The sequence below is a fragment of the Protopterus annectens genome, chromosome 9.part0 (genome assembly GCF_019279795.1).
Source record: "Protopterus annectens isolate FY-2018-M chromosome 9.part0, PAN1.0, whole genome shotgun sequence".
Lineage (NCBI taxonomy): Eukaryota > Metazoa > Chordata > Ceratodontiformes > Protopteridae > Protopterus > Protopterus annectens.
The window spans coordinates 549,183,467-549,201,539 of NC_056743.1; positions in this window are offsets into that span (position 1 = coordinate 549,183,467).

The following is an 18,073-nucleotide window of genomic DNA, read 5'->3' on the forward strand; positions in this document are numbered from 1 at the left end:
TTTCTCAGGTGCTACGTAAGACAAAAACTAGGATCCTAAATATCATCCATCAGCGATGAACTTGACTGATTCAGCTGCCTTTTCAGCTCTTCCAGACAGTAGGAGCAAAGGTTATCGTCTTTCCTTTCACAACTCTTTCATCTGCACACCCTGCCTTTCAGACATTCTGACAGATTGCAGACCTCTTTTCAACAAGTGTAACAGAATTATTGACCTTAAAACCTGGTCACATTATCAAGGTAAAAATGAAAATACGGGAGGCATGACAAGCAGCTTCTATTGTACAAAGAAATACCAAAGAAAGTTTTATCATAAGATGCTACACACATACAATTTAGTCCTTTTTAATACAGTATGGAAACTGTTACATAAGTTATTTTCTATTTCTGACATGAAAGTAATCAATAAAGCAGCAGTGCTGTTCAATGGATATCCTTTTTTTCTAAAATCAATTTGAAAAGCAACCCATAGGTATGATATTTAAAAAGACTACCTTTCTAATTGTTTACAAGCTTGTTCAGTTCTTTAATGAGAACAGCAAATTGTAAATGTATCACAAAATATCCATCTGAATCCATCCAATTTGTTTTGATTGAGCTAGTTGATGACCCAAAATCTGTGCAAGGCAAACAAATTAACTAAATTAACTAATAAAAAAAAATAATAAACGTAATCTGAACAACTTCACTTTCTGTTGTCATGGATAATCCAATATCCTGATAAATGTGAGAATATATATTAATTCATCAGTCACTTCAACATCATAAGACAGCTATATCCTATCCAAGTACTTAGTAGATGAAAGACAGAGAAATGTATTCCACACAGGGAGCCAGTCCTTTGCAGAATGCGCACACACACACACACACACACACACACACACACACACACACACACACACACACACACACACACACACACACACACACACTGTAGTTGTAGGATCAGCAATTCTTCAGCTGTCTTTGGGATGTGGGTGGAAACTATAACATTCAATACATACCTATGTAGAGTGAGACAGTGTATGCAGGCTTAAAACAGAAAACATCTCAGCCAAGAAAGAGACAGTTATCAGAAGACATCAGAAAAGAGCAAAAATAAAACTGAGCATTTTAAATTTGCAGGATTTTGACCAAATTACTTTTTGATAATTGTTTGAGTTTCTACTTGCTATAATCTCGTACATACACACACACACACACACACACACACACACACACACACACACACACACACACACACACACACACACACACACACACAAACCTGTGCATGCAAACTCCACAAATTGCCTGTGTGTATGTGTGTGTGCATGTTTGTGTATATAGGGTCTATATCATATGAGCGAATCGCACAAATTGAGAACGCTCATAATATCAAAAGTACCGGACCTCAAAGTGCTTTTTCTGAGATTGGGGTACAGTGAAGAATGGGATATTTCCCTTTCCTCACTGTAGTGCGATCTCGGAGTTGGAATATATATTTAGCGGGGGGTGTGGGGGGCATAGCCCCCCCACAATAGGAAGTTCAAGGTCCAGTATGTTCGCTCATATGATATAGACATATATATATATATATATATATATATATATATATATATATATAAGCATATATATTTTTTTCATTTTATTTATACTTGTTAACTGGGGTAGGACACTAGTCTCCATGGACCTATTTTAAACTCAGCCTAGAAGCACTGTCTGGTTAACTGAAATATTCAGAGTCACTCACTTTGGCAAGGGAGACAGAAGGAGTCAAACCCTTGACCACTGCACCACATGGGGGTAGAGTGTTAACAGATCCTTAATCCTCTGTGCCAACTGCCAGGTGAAGGCACAAGTATACATATGTGTAAATTTAGATTGAGCAAGATTAAGGAGGCTAAGTCCATCAGTCTTATAAAAAAGCAATTTATGTGCACTTTATTATATACAAATGAAACTGATTGCAGTTTTTCTCATCATAAAGAAGTTTTGTTGTTTAGCCAAAAATCACAGCAATTAGCTTTAACATAGTTTCTGTTGTCAGGTGTCTCTGTCAGAAATAATTTCCGGTTTCTCCTTCTGCATCTTCATTCACTTTGGTTGATTCACTTTCTTACAATTTTGTCCATGTCCCCCTGCCCTTAATGTAATAGCCATACCAGTTTTGCCATATGGTTGATTTTATTTCCAGAAGCAACATAACAATATATAGAACTTTAAAATAATGGCAATAACATCAATCTAATGCACAAAGACACAACAATATGTAAGCAACATTTAACATGGCTGGCAGAGATTATTGGTTGCTCACCTGTAAACTGCATCGATGCCTAACAGCAGCAGCAGCATATAGATCGCGCTCTCTAATTAACACCCTTTGCGATTGTCATGAGCATTGTCTTACACTGCTCATTTCTGACAATTAATGATCAGCTTAGGAAGGATATAGAGGATTTGCTTATTATGGGAGACCATTTACTCAAAAGCATTCATTTCTTTATTTTCCATTTGTTTACGGGGTTAGTCCGACTAGACACAAGGTGACCATTTTCAGAGAAGGTCTGGAGAGAAAAGCTCCAGATACATAGTAAAAAATTATAAAAATTAATAAAATTAATAAAAAATTATATAAACATATCTATTTTGTACAAAGAGCATATAAAAATAATAAAAATTGTATAAACATAGCTATTTTGTACAAAGACCATAAAACATATAAACGGAGTAAAATCAGAGTTTTACAAATGATGCAGCATACAGTGGCTGGAATATTGAGAAACAATTAAACAAGATATTATGCAACAGATATACAATTGCTTGAACATAAATTCAAAAAGAACTTTCCACAGACAAACAGGGTCATAAACTAGAAATCATAACTATAAAGGTGGCCTAAACACATGGTTCACAATACTATGCACTAAGTGAAACTACACAGTACACCTTTGATCTAGAGATGTTGAAAGTCATGAACAGGTGACATTAGTCTGGTTCTGTATAGGAACATATTCAAGTTTTGAATAGGAGATGTTTTAGTAGGGATTCGAAAGTATGTTTACTATTTAGACATCTAATGTCAGGGAGTTCCACGCCTTAGCAACTGCATAGGAATAAAGAGATTAGCCTGAGCTATGTAAGCAATTTGTAACAGTCAGTAGGGAGATATTGGAAGATCTTAGTTGATGGACAGTATTATGGAAGGTGAGAAGACCAGAGAGGGCAGGTATTTTATTTGGTTGGTATAGCAGTTGATGGGGCAGGAGAAGTTGATTATATTTTAGTAGGTTAGGGAGTTCTAATCAACCTAGTTGTCTTAGGGAGAGGCAATGGTGAGAACAAAACAGTATCAGTTGCAAATTTTGAGATTTTATTTTAGCAGGTAGCTTCAGGTCAGATTTGTTTAGGTTAGTTAGAAATGGGTAAGTTTATAGCAAGACGGAGAGCAGATGGGCAAGAGAGATAGTTATTTGGGATTCCTGTGTGAGGAAGCTCTTGCAGCAGTAGAGTGAGCCTAGTTATTTATGAACTTTGTTAGTGTTATATGTTTGTTGAATATTAGGTTTTGGTCAATAGTTACATGTAGTAGCATGGCTTGGGTTGCTGGTGTGATAAGGGTATTGTTGGAGGATGTTATTGAGAATGGTGAGGTGGGGGTGAACGTTTTGGCTGGGTAGAAGATTATGAGTTGGGTCTTAGATGGGTTTAGTATGAGTTGGGAGGAATTTAGCCATTTTTTTTATAGTAGCATAGGCTTCCTGGGTTCTGTCATGGAGTAATTGTAGAGAGGGGGCTGAGCAAAAAAGGGTCATCAGAATACTGTACAATTTTAGTTTGTTGGGTAGCCGAGGGGAGGTTATTGGTAAAGATGGAAAATAGTAAGGGACCAAGAATGGTCCTAGCAGAACATCTTGCCCCACTAGGAAGAGAGGGGAGAGAGTTATGTCATTTAACAGCTTGTTGTTGGAGGGACAGATCATTTTTAAACCACAGTAAAGAGGAGTTATCCAGATTGAGCTCAGAGAGAGTCGATAGTAATTTTCAGTGGGATACAGTGTCAAATGCCTTTGACAGGTATAGAAAGACAACAGATACTAAGTTACTGGGATTTTTTTGTTGGTTGACATGTTCAGTAAAGGATTTAAGAGCAGAGGTTGTACTATGGTTTGGCTGACGTCCATGTTGGAAATTTGCTAGCAGGTTATACTGAAGAAGAAGATGATTCAGTAGTTGGGTGTGTACACATTTTTCTAAGATTTTTAATAGTGGAGATAGTATAGCAATGGGATGATAATTACTAATTTCTGTTGAGGAACCACCTTTGTGTAGGCGGATGGCATAAGACATTTTCCAGAAAGAGGGGACAGTGTGTTCAGCTATGGATCTATTGATTAGTATGGAAATAGGGTAGGCAATGGCAGAGGTGGCATTCCTGAGGTAATCAGCAGGGAGTTAAACCATAACAAATATCCTGCTGAATAAATTTTGTGGGTGGGCAGGCTTTAAAAATCCCCTGTGCCAATGCTACAATTAATACTACCATTCTCAATTAAATACTCGCTCCCTATACCCAACTTCCAGTCCAAACATTACCCCATATTGTACATAACCTTCCATGGTTTCTTGCCTTCCCTATGTTAGATCCTAACTCCTTTTTTTCTATTTCTTACTTACACTAGCTATCTTGTTGACTCTATGCCCTGGGCAGGCATCAATGGGCAAAAATATCTGCCAGGGTTAGCCAATTTTGTCCACTCTCCCAGCTCTTAACACAAAAACATATGAAATTTGCCATGTGAGCAATTTCATTGCCAGAGCCAACATAATACTATATAGAAGATTAAATAATGCACAATGATACAACAACGTATAAACAACACTCAACCTGACACACTGTATTCATTGACTGCTTACTCACAAACTACATTAATGTCTAATAGCTTTATAGATATCTCACACTATTTAACACCCTTTACAATTCCCACAGCAGACTCCTACACTGCTTACTCCTAACAATCAACAGTCAACCCAGGAAGAAAAAATAGGCTTCCTTCTTATAGTAGACATTAACCCAAATGCACAATTCAGGCTGCCCAAAATGGCAGCCTAGTTCCCCCTTTGTTCTTTCCTGCCCATAACATGATCACCACCCAAATTAAGTTGGTCACACAAACCATATTAACAGATGAACGTAAATTCTTCAATAAAAAAAATATGTATATTAACCAAATCAAGGTCCACCTCACTGAAATGTAAGCCATTCTGCTTGTACCACACTGGATCCTTAATAACAAATCCCATTGCAGTAGAACTAAGAAACCTTAAGATGCAGCTGGTAAAACAGTCATTAATAAACCTTGCACCTGTCTATTGCAGCTACCTTCTTGCCCCTTCTAATTATTCTAAGAGTAATGGAAGATCAAATTATAGATGATCCTGGCAATCTCTGCTGATGCACTGACAAATATCAAACTTTTCATGACAGAAATTTGCGTTTGTGAACTATACCTAAATCATTACATCCTAGTTGGACTACAATAATACTGGGGTTTGAAATTGTTGACTGAACTTCTTTAATACCAAAATTTGTGCAACACATACCTTTGCATTCTTGCCACCATACATCCCACTGAAAAGGTCAAGGCCAAGAAAAGATCCCCTAGGTCTAACAGTAGCTTGCCGAGCTACCTGAATTCTATCCACCCACAACCCCTTTTCCCATTTTTGCACAAGGGGTCAGGGTCTCACTTCAGCAGCGAGAATCATCTAGGCCAAAGGTTTACACAACCAGGTGGCAAGCCCTGCTATGTTTGTTCTTCCACACCACACACTCACACCTATGGCAAAATTTAGAGTGTCAGGTGCACCTACTGAATGTCTTTGGAATGTGAGAGGAAAGAGGAGCACTTGGAGTAACCCCACATAAACACAGGGAGGATGTGCAGACTCTGCACAGAAGTCACCTGAGCTGAGAGTCGAACCAGAGAACTTATTGCCATGTGATGACAATGCTATCTGCTGTGCCATTGTGCTGCCCCCAAATAGTTACCTGAAATATATAGTATGACTAACCCAGGATAGCAATCTTCCTTTATCCTGTAAAACAAAACAAAAACAAATAATCAGTTGTACAACAACCAGATATGACATGCTTCCCATTAACACAATCTGGTCTGAGCTCTAAAAGCATCAGGCATCCATCTTCTCTTCTTTTAATCACATCAACTGATTTGCCTTCATAGGCTAAGTCAGATACTATACTTTTTCAAATCAAATGGGCCAAATATCTGTCATCAGCCATACATTGGTATTTCAACTCCTGCTTCAAAACCACCTCAAAGTCCCTAATACATACAGGCTTGCTATACAAAAACTGAAAGAATAAATTATGTTGCTAGCAGAAGACCACTATTTAACCAACCACCATCACACAGGATACAATAACAGCTCTCCATTCTTTATCATCCTTACTTGCTGCCCATTGTTTGACTGATCCAACTTATAATTAGCAAGCCAAATCAATGTTTCCTTTCATTATACAGACACCCAACCATGTCATCTTTCTTAATAACTTACTTAGATGAAAAATGACAACGTTGCCAAAAAACATATAATTTAAAAAATGCTGAAACGTGATACAATCACGTCAACACAATGCAGAGTAGTTGTGTTTAGATAATGGCAGCAGACCATCCAAAGTTATCCTTCTCTGTCCTTCCCAGCACCTTGCTGCAGAGGAACACATCTTGAAATCCTCTTCCATCACTGTCATTCACTGTACCGCTGCATCTCTTAAAACCCATGAAACTGAAAACAAGCCAGGCTATCAGTCTACACACTTAGTAGTTATTTGTATATTTCTGATAAGCATAGCCATGAAAGGTTAACGCAATAGAACCACATCTTTTGTGGAAAAATTTGTACTGCATCAGTTTTAGCCAGTATTTTTTTTAAATACTTGCATCCCTATCTCATTGTTAGAATGAAATACTACTTTCCTATTAATCATCTTTTACTGTTGACAATAAACACGTAAGTATAACTTTGCAAAGTGTCCCCCTTCTCCCATTAAACTACTCTCCAGGCTAAAAGACATTTGATAAAATGTCTTCATATTGAGTGTACCAATACTGCTTGCACGGATTTTGGTATTAATTTAATGAGTTTTTACCATAATTAGTTTACTGGTTCTTATTGGTGGAAAAAGACTGTTTCCAGGCTTGTTGTTTTCTATTGAACTTTAAATAGTTAGTAGCAAGTCTACCCAAACATCCTCCTAAAACCAAACTACAAGCAGTCATAGCTACCCCGGCCCCCATAGTCATTTCTTTTGGTATCATGGACCACCATTTCCCCACAACATCTTTAGCCAGCCTTATTGAGATGGGTATCTTGAGACAGTGTAAGAATTGCCTCCAAGGACAATTCTGCAATATGAACAAAAAATAATTGACTTCAAAAATTGGCTTTGTTTTTGATATCATTCAAAGGGGGTCCAAAATTTATAAGCCTGGGGTGATATGATTGATAGACCACACTGTTTCACCATGGATGGTCTGTATCTGTCCCTTCTAGGGTTTTGATTGTTGGTAAAGACATTGCCGAACTCCATAGTGCAATTTTAAGCATTGCCAACCTGATAAACCTATCAACATAACAAAATGAGCAAAGGAAATGATGAAGGTGCTACTGATGAATGCTAAGAGCCTAAACAAGAAGCTCCACTCCCAACAAGCCCTTCTCACCCTGGAGGGCATTTATATCTGTGCAGTGACTGAAACATGGTTTAAAATAGCAGAGAGCACTCCAGCTGAGCAGAGCTATAACACCTTCCACACCTTTAGATGAGCTACACAAGAGGAGAACAAAGCTGGAAGAGTCTCAGTCTACAACCAGAAGAGACTACCATCAAGGATGGTAAAGCAGCATGATGCAGAAGAAGTTTTTCATGTCCAGATACCCATCAGAAAGGTCCTGTACCACATATTAGCAAGTTGTAGAACTCCCTCTATGACACAAAAAATGGCATATTGCCTATCTGTAGGAACTAGCCTCACTCAGCATTAAACTCGCTGCCATTTTGCTAGGTGATCTAAATTATCCAACTATAGGCTGAGAAACCTTCACTATCACTAGTGCAAAACCACAGTGATTCCTGTAATTTGTCACGATATATGCCCTAGAGCAATTAATAAGAGTAGCCCCTAGGGGGAGTAACATCTTGGATCTTGGCATTACTAATATTGGAGCATCTTCATAGGTTCATAGGTAGGTACTAGGCTATCGGCCCTAGGGCATATGTAAGCCTAGCCAACAAGGTTCCCTGGCTTTCACCACCCATGGATGCTATTTACCTGTGCCCCTGTCTAGCAGGGCCACCAATGTGATTACGTGGGGGGGGTTCCTATTACCCATCCACTCATCAAGATTTTTCTTGAAGACTGCTAGTGATGAACTCTGCTTGATAGATGGGTAGTTTGTTCTAAAGTATGGCAAGTTTCTGGGACAGGAATCTGTCCCTCCAGCATGTTCTGTTAATTGTGGTGATGAGGTTTAGGTCTCTAGAGTGTGTGTTTTGGAGGGATTGGGATTTCTTTACGTGTAGCATGACCAGCAGCTCAGGATTTGACATAGCTTTGTATGTTAGGCAGAGATCACCTCAGAGTAGGCGATATGCTACCGAGTAAAGCTGGAGTTTTTTGAAGCTGTCAGTGTAGGGTAACTGTTTGAGTCCCATAATCCTCTTTGTGAGGTATTTTTGTGGCCTTTCTAGGTGCTGCAGATGCCTTGTAAGGTACATTCCAAATGGGGCGTTGTACTCTATAATGGGTCTGATGAGAACCGAGTAGAGGGGGACAATTACTTCTTTTTTCCTGGATGAGAACCCTTTCATGATGAAGTGTGCAATGTAGAAGGATTTCCTGACTACTGTGGTGATGTGATTATCAAAGGAGAGGCTACTGTCCACCAGAGACCCAAGGTTTCTTATCACGCCTTCGGCATTAAGTGGGCTGCCGCCTATGTGGTAGTCCATGGGTACAGGGTTTTTATCAAAGGGGATGACAATGCATTTTTTGGCGTTGAGTTTGAGGCCATGGCTCTGACACCAGGTATCAATCTCAGTGAGGCCCCTTTGCAGGATGTCCACGTCATTTGGGGACTTGACTACGGCACCCAATTTGCAGTCATCTGTGAACTTTGTCAGCCAGAGGCCCTCTGTGTTGGCCTGTACTTCAGAGAAGTAGATGCCAAACAGGAGGGGACCCAAGACTGAACCCTGTGGTACTCTACTTGTCACAGGTTTGGAGTCAGATTTGAACACCACAATTTTTACAGTGTGGGTTCTGTTTGTGAGCCAGTTGGTGACCCATCTTGTGACGTACGGTTTTATACCCAGCATGGTGAGTTTATCTGTGATATCAGAATGGGGGATGGTGTCAAAAGCCTTGTTGAGGTCAAGATAGGCTGTGTTTACTGCCTTACCCTCATCAACGGTTTTGGTGACCATTTTAAAAAAGTCGATCAGGTTCAGGAGATATGATCTGCCCTTCATAAATCTGAACCAGGTGGAGTCCAGACACTGGAGGTTATCAATATCCTTGTTTATGAGTTGCATGATAATATCTTCCATGGCCTTGCAGACCAGGCTCGTCAGGCTAATAGGGCGATTGTTCCCGGGGTCAGTGGTGGCTCCCCCTTTGTCGAGTGGTACAACTGTTGCCGTGCACCATTCAGTGGGTACAAAGCCTGTTGAGAGGCTATGATTGAACATGGTGCTTAGGTGGGGGGCTAGATCATTCTGAAGTTCATGTAGAATGCAGTCAGGGATATTGTCCAGTCCCATGGATGCTGTGTTCTTGGCTTTCAATAGTGCAGTTTTCACCTGTTCAGTTGTGATTGCAGGGGCACTGCATTCTTTTGATATGGATATGGGCTCTTTAGGAGGTGGGGGGTAAAGGATGTTGGCGATATCAGTTGCTTCCATGAATTTTGTGCCATTCTACTGTAGCTCAGAGCACATCTGGGTGCTGCCATTGAGATTCTTGACATAGCTGTAGAATGCTTTGTGGTCGTCCTTTAAGTCAGTGGAAATCTTATTTTCATAGTTCGCTTTGGATGATTTTATGAGTGATCTCTGTTTCTTGCTGAGGCTGACCAGAGAGCTCCTCCACTCGTGGGACTTTATTCTCTTTTGCAACAGTTTCTTCCTTCTGTTGTAGAGTTTGTTAATAGCAGCAGACCACCAGATTGATTTCCTTTTTTTTAGAAGACTGTGTCTTGGTTCTATTAGGGATGGCACGATCCATGCACCCGTATAGTTGCTTATGGAGTGCATTTGTATAAGATTCGGCAGCAGTAACTGTACTGTCTATCTGCATGGGTGTTGTGAAATTGGGAACTTCTGCCTTAAGTAGCACAAAGTTGGCTTTGGAGAATTTTTTACTGTGGTTTCCTTAGTGGGGGGTGGGATGTGGATATCTAGGGTGATTAGTTTATGATCGGATCTGACCAATAAGGAGTTGACTTCAGGTGTGGAGCACCTGTCACTCATGTTGGTAATTCTAGGTCTAGGATATTTTTGCCCCTGGTAGGGGTGTGGACAAGTTGATCCAAGGCATTGGAGTTTACGAATTCCAGGAAGCGTTGAGGAAAGGAGTTAGTACACGAGTTTTCCCAGTTAATGGTCGGGTAGTTGAAATCTCCCAATATTAGGGTGTTTGGTTGGACACTGGTATTCTCTATTATGTCAAGAAAAGAGGATTGGGAATCCTTGGGCATGGAGGGGGATCTGTAGCAAACTACAGTATGAATTGCAGGTTTGCACAGTTAGTTGCACTTTTATAATTTCAGATGAATTATGTTGGGCAACTAGCCTGGAGGTGTGGTTGTCCTTAATGAATATGGAAACACCTCTGCCCTTGGTTTTCCTTGTGTAGCTTCATCACTTCTTAGGTCTGACCATAAAGCAGTCTTCTTTGAAATAAAACCATTGATCCCTTCCACCCAAGGTACCTTTAGAAATTTCTTTATGACAAACCACCTAATCCTAAGTAATACATTGGCAAGCTTCAAATCCCCATCAAACCAGTTAACTCCACTGAATATGCAAAAACATATGCCAGCAGACTATACCACCATATAAACATCTGCATAGATGCAGTTGTACTTCATAGGAACAAGTGCAGGGCAAACCCCAGAAACAAACACAATTGGTGGAACCATAATATCAACAAGCTTTATAATAAAAGAAAAAGGATTTTGATCAAAATTAAGAAGAGTTAATTCCCAGAATGTTAGTGCCCTTTTAACTAAAATTAACAAGCAGCTCAGGAGTTTAATAAAATCCAACAAAGCCAAGTTGGAGGCTAAAATGGCTACACATGCCAAAGACAATCACAAGGTATTTTTAGTTAAGTTTCCAATCTCAAAACCACAGTGTAGCAATTCTCTGAGCTGACTATGGACAGTATTACCTATGCTAAGGCTGAAGATATAGTAGACCTACTGGATCACATTACGGTAGGGATAAGGACATTTGCCTTTTCCCCTCTGTAATGCAATCTTGGAGTTGATATATATAATTAGTGGGGGCTGTGGAGGGTGCAGTACCCCACATGAGGAGGTTTCAATGAACATCATTTACGATGTAATGCCATTCAATGCCTTTACCATTTGATGATTTACCATAGACCCAACCTACTGGCTAATACATTTAACTCTAACTACACCCCTCTCTCCCCTCCGTCTATCCCTCAGGATACACCTGAAACTGGCTCATCTCCAGCTATCACACAACAGCAGTCTTAAAATCGCAATCAAAAGCAAAAACACTACACTGATTAGTCCTGACAATATCCTTGCATGCATCTTAAATAGCATGAAGCATGATTTGGCCATACCCTTAACAATACTGTTCAATTTCAGATTTCATACAGGTTTTGTAAGAAGAGAATGGAGAACAGCTACAGTCATTCCGCTGCATAAGGGAGGATATTTCACAGACCCAGGCAATTATACACATATAGGTCTGAACTGCCTCATATGTAAAGCCATGGAAAAAATTATGGAACTAATCTATCAGGACATGATGAACCTCCAAACGCCAGAACAACCTCAGTTTGGATTCTGCCAGGGCAGGTCATGCTTATTCAACCCACTGGATTTTTTTGAAAAGGGCACCAAAGCAATGGATGAAGGCAAAACAGTACACACCACATACCTTGACCTAGCCAAGCTTTTGACACAATTCTCCACTCAGGCATAGTATAAAAGCTAAATAAACTGGGAATAAACCCATATGTCACCCATTGGACTGCCAACTTGCTCATAGATTGGATGCATGAATTCAAAATAGGGCAAGTTACCTCCAGAAATAGACCAGTCAACAGTGTAATCACCTGGGATTCTGTGCTGGGACCTCTCCTGTGTAGAATATACTTCTCTGAAGTAAAAGAAAAAAACAAATGGTTCTGACTAAGTTTGCAGATGACTGCGACCTAGGAGCAGTCACTGAATCCTCCAATGACTTAGCCAACCTGCAGGAAGGTTAGTCCCAAATAAATAACTGGTGCCAAAATCATGGACTGAAACTAAACATATTACTGTATCCTTTGAGAAGTCATCTCTCCCAGGGAACTACCATGTTAACAATACTGCCCAAAGAGATAACCCAGTTGATCAGGATTTGTGAACTTATGTGGACAGTAACCTAAACATTTGAACAGCATGTGCCCATTCTTTAAGAAAGTCTTTCTATTATGCACAGCTTTTAAACAAAGGGATGGTGTTTAGATCTGGGGATGTCATTTCTCCCCTTTGCTCAGCCCTCATTAGGCCAATCATTGAACATAATGCCCCCCTTTGCTATGCATCTTTCTAGACACATGCAATAACTGAAAACCCCACAGAGGTATTTTAATAAAAGCATACAAGGTCTAAACAGCATGCCCTACATCGACCAACTCAAAGCCCTGTCATTATAGTGTCTGGTATACAGGGCATCCTCTGACCAAATACTGATGGACCTGCTGCATATCAGCAAGTCAAATGGCATCAGAAATACTCATTCCAGGGATTTAAACCTCTTCTGCAACATTAACAAAATGGTTTGGAGGGACAGGTATATCTCATAGAAGATACTGCTGTTCTGAAACAGACTCCCCATCCCCTTAAAACAAAGTCTATTGCTGTCCATATTGAAGTGCAAGTTGGATCTGTGGATGGGAAACAGAAAATATACCAAAAATCAACACAGTTGGCCAGCAAGTTGCAGTTGTAGAAATTAAACCAGCCAGAGACCAATGGTGGAAATTCAGACTTTATTTCCCAGATAAACAGACCGGTTTCGGCATAAGCATGCCTTCTTCAGTGTAAGAGTAACAGACATATATAGTTTAATTGAATAAACAAATTTATACTCAAAAGTCACCAATGAGCATTGGTAAAAACCTAGGCTCATGAATAATACATGAATGTATTTAAATAAACAATGAAGAGACTAAATGCAAAGGACCAAGGCTATAATCCTGTTCTATGAAAAAATATAATAAATATACAAAATAATATATATTATTATTAATGAACTAATAATATGTCAGAGCCTAAGAGAATGGTATTAGTTGCATTAGATGAATGACGTTAAACAACATTAGGGGGGAAAAATATATATAACATCTATAAAGCTGATATTAAAGAATATTGTTTACACAGTAAAAGTATGTAAAACAAACTCAATGAATTCAAGGACAGTTGTCCATATTAAATAAGTAGCAACATTATCTTCCATCTGAGCAATCATATATAAAAAAATTGTGATATAATTATGCTAGTTGGAATCCTCAAAATTTTTGTAACTGATCCTAAATTACAGGCAGACATAGTGAATCACATACCTAAATTGTTGAATTGATACTGAAAGAATACCATTCACTGTACAATTGTAATTATAAATGGTCATTGAGTCCAGGCTGGAACAATGCACCAAGACCAGTAAACCAATATCTCTCCTTGTGATTCAATATACCAAGCCAACTTTGTGTATTACTACAATCCCCAACAATTTTGTCTATAATCATAAACATGAATTGCGCCTGTTGATGTTTTAGCACATACCAATATAAAGCATTGGTTTCCCTTTTATTTTTGATGTCACTCCGATGTTCATTTATGCGTGTCCTAAGTGGCCTAGATGTCTGTCCCACATAAAGTGCCCCACAATGACATGAGGCCAAGTGAACAACCCAATCACTACTACAGTTGCCCAAGATTTTACAATCAAATACCTTACTAGTGTTACGACTAGAAAAATGCTTAGACTAAGTGATCTGTTTACAGGATCCACAATGGCCACACGGGAAGGTGCCCAACAGTTCATGTCCCGTGATGGTAAGTTGTTTATGAGTAGCTCCCCCACTTCCTATATGTTTGTAGTGGGATAGTAGGGAACCCAATGTTTTTCCTTTCCTGTATGAGAATTGACATTCTTCCCCTAAAACCACTCTAAGTTGTTCATTGGCCATAAGTATATTCCAGTGTTTATTTATGATGTCTCTGATGACATAATAATTTCTACCATATGTTGTTATAAATCTGATGTTAGTCATCCTGGAATCTGTAGAAGTTGTCTTGTAATCCAACATAGTCTTTCTATTCATGTCAGATGTTCTTACCCATGCTTTGTTGAGTTCTGTGTTTTGTACCCTCTGTTGACAAATCTATGATATAAGTCCTCACTGGCTGCCTCATAATCTGATTTGGTAGAACTGAGATGTTTCATGCGCATGAACTGTGACACTGGTATGTTACTGATGGTGTGGAGTGGGTGCATGCTGGAAGCATGTAATAACGTGTTATATTGTGGATATTTGCGGAAAACTTTGGTAGCCAAAGTATGGTCTGGGTTTCTCATGATAGTAACATCAAGAAAATTGATAGTTTGTGCATCAAACGTGATTGAAAATTCAATACCCCAGATATTTCCATTCAAATAATCTACAAATTCCTACAAATATCCAGCATCCGCACGCCACACCATCCAACAATCATCTAAATATCGGCACCAAATATTCATTTCCACCAGATAGATATTGTCAGATACATCATAGATCATGCATTCTTCAAAAAATGCCATAAAAAGGTCGGCATAGATAGGGGCAAAGGAAGCCGTCCCCTGAAGCTGCCAATAACACTGGCCTTAAAAATAAAGGACATTTTTATTGAGTACATGTTCGGATATACAAATCAACAGCGTGTTGAACCCCGGTGGATAAAGATTAGCCCTATCCAACCAATATTTAAGTGCTTGTAAACCAGCCCAGTGTGGTATGCTGGTATACAGGGCTTTGACATCCAATGAACACATTAACCACTCTGGCTCCAATTGTGTATCTTCAATAATTTTAAGGAACTGTGTGGTGTCCTGTAGCTGGAATGAAACCCAAAAGAGGTTTAAGGTTGTAAGTCAGGAATGCTGACAATGGTTCAGTCAAGGATCCAATACCCAAAACAATCGGCCTACCCGGAGGATTAGTTAATGATTTGTGAATTTTGGGTAATAAATATAATATTTGCTTGCAGAGATCCTTGACCGAAAGTTGTGTAGCACAGCTCTTAGTAATAATACCTTCTTCAAATGCTAAATTCAAGAAGGAATCAATATCTTTCTTGAAGTTCGGGGTGGGGTCAATGGCCATGTTCATATAACATGCCGAGTTAGATAACTGGGTTAAACCCTCTTGAATGTAATCACTCATATTTTGTACCACCACTGCCCCACCTTTATCTGCACATAATATGACTATATCTTTGTTATTACATACCTCTTGTAGAGGTATGTTTTCTTGCTGTGAGAGATTATGTCCCAACATAGTATGTCCATAGTTGTGAAAATGTAAATCCCTGAACACTGATTGCATAAAGATAGATACATTCTTGTTCATAGGAGGTTGAAAATCAGATTTACCAAATCTGAATTCGTTGGATCTTTGAGAAGTATCATCTGCAAAGAAGAGTTTAAGATTCAAGCTACGGCAAAAATTCAAAACATCTGTGGCAATGTGATATTTATTGGAATAAAAGCCCGGAATAAAATTAAGCCCTTTATTCAAAAGATTCTGTTGATTACAAGACAAAGATACATTGGATAAGTTTAAAACATTGTAGTTTTGTTGCTCATAATGATTTATGTTAGAAAATTCTGGATCAGTCCCTCTAATGATTGCTCTAGTGGGTCTTTTCTTATGCTTCCATCCCTCCCTATGTTTGGAGCCAATTCTAAAGGGACAGTTTTGTTTGTTTTCTTTCTATGTGGTGAATCCCTATCCCCTGTATGCTCATAATCTGTCAAAGAGGAATCCTCTCCTGAGGTACTATTGTTGAAACCATCTCTATTTTTAAGAATGGATCTAGGTCTCTTCTTGGTACGATTCGGTGCTGACCCCTGGCCAACCTCTGCAAATCTAACCGAGTGGGTAGACTCAAATTGAGAGCTTAGATATCTTTGGTAATCTGAATAATCTCTGTGATATTTTTTAATTTTCCTCTCCTTAATGGTTTTCTCATGGTTTGTCAAATCTTTAGTTAGTTTTTTTAAATGATCCTGAAAACTAGATGTAGATTCATATTTTTTACGATCAGAACATAAATTTTTAACTTCTTGGATATTCTCGTCCACTATCCTCTCATAATATTGTAGAAGAACATTCACAAATAGCATAGATCCTGTTTGTAGAGCCTCCTTCCAATCTTTATTCAACTTGTCATCTGGTCTGCCTACCAAGGGTTGGAGCCGTATTCGTAAGCCCCTAGGGGCAATGTTTTTATTTGAATATGCTCTAAATAATTTTAAGTGCCATATATTTGATCTTAAATTCTTGAGGACTTTAGTAAGAGAAAGAAAGGATAGATCACAATCAGATGACATATGTTGTTCTGTGTTATTTGGATTACTGCTTGGTGAGGTATTGATCCCAAAGACCCCAATGTCCTCCCGATCAGCACATAATCCTGATAAAATGCTCTCCAGGTCCATACTGTGACTGTATATCCAAACCTGCTATAATATTTAAAAAATATTAAGTGGGGTAGTTTTAACTGACAAACCAAGAGAGACCTAAATGTATAATATGTTTTGGGCCAAAGTTGGTCAGGGGTATCCCAAATCGGTCCCTGAAGAGACCCAATGAGTTGTACAGCACTCAAAGAGTGTCCAATATAACTACAAAATAGAAGGGATTTCAACAATATAAGATATTATCCAGGAAAGGCTGAAAAACTGGTAATTTAGAACTACCAAATAATTATCCAACACACTAGTATGTGTAAGTAGACCCAAAAAGTGTCAAATAATTTAAAACTTTTTCACAAGATTATACCAAACTTAAATAATGATACTAACAAGTAATATCAAAAATAAATATTAATCTCTGGGTCCTATTATCACAAATTATAATGTAAAACTGAATCCCCATAAATGGAGAAACAGTAATATAACAAGGTAACAATAATGATAAAAGGAAGGAAATTAATCTGTCAATAGTATTCAGTGAGTGAAACTGGCAATTGCAGTAGTGTAAGAACCACTGGGTTGCAAATCATAACATCATGTGGCGACCAAAACAATATATAATATGACAGTCAAAGTATATAACACTTGTAATCCATCCATATATGTTAGCAAGGTTTGAGATGTTTTAAGACTGTACAATATTGGAAAGCCAATAAGGTCCCATAAATCATGACATCAGGTATAATGTATTTTACGAAGGGGCTACCTAAGCTCTACAACAATGTGGTGTAATCACTGACTACTTTCACATATATCATTCGACCACCTAGGAAATGTAGTCCCAATATGCTCATCCTTTTGGGCCCATACAAAAATAATGTAGTCAAAAATAGATCTATGTAAAAAGAATGACAATGTTTATATCAAAATTGTTGTACCTAAATTTCTACGAAGACCAAAATTGGCTGGTTATTTCTCTAAATAAGACACCACCTGTATGACGATTTCAAAATAGACACCTTATATTGGACTATCAGTTGAAGGTAAAAACGTGCTAGAATAACATACACATTTATATGAGTAAAAC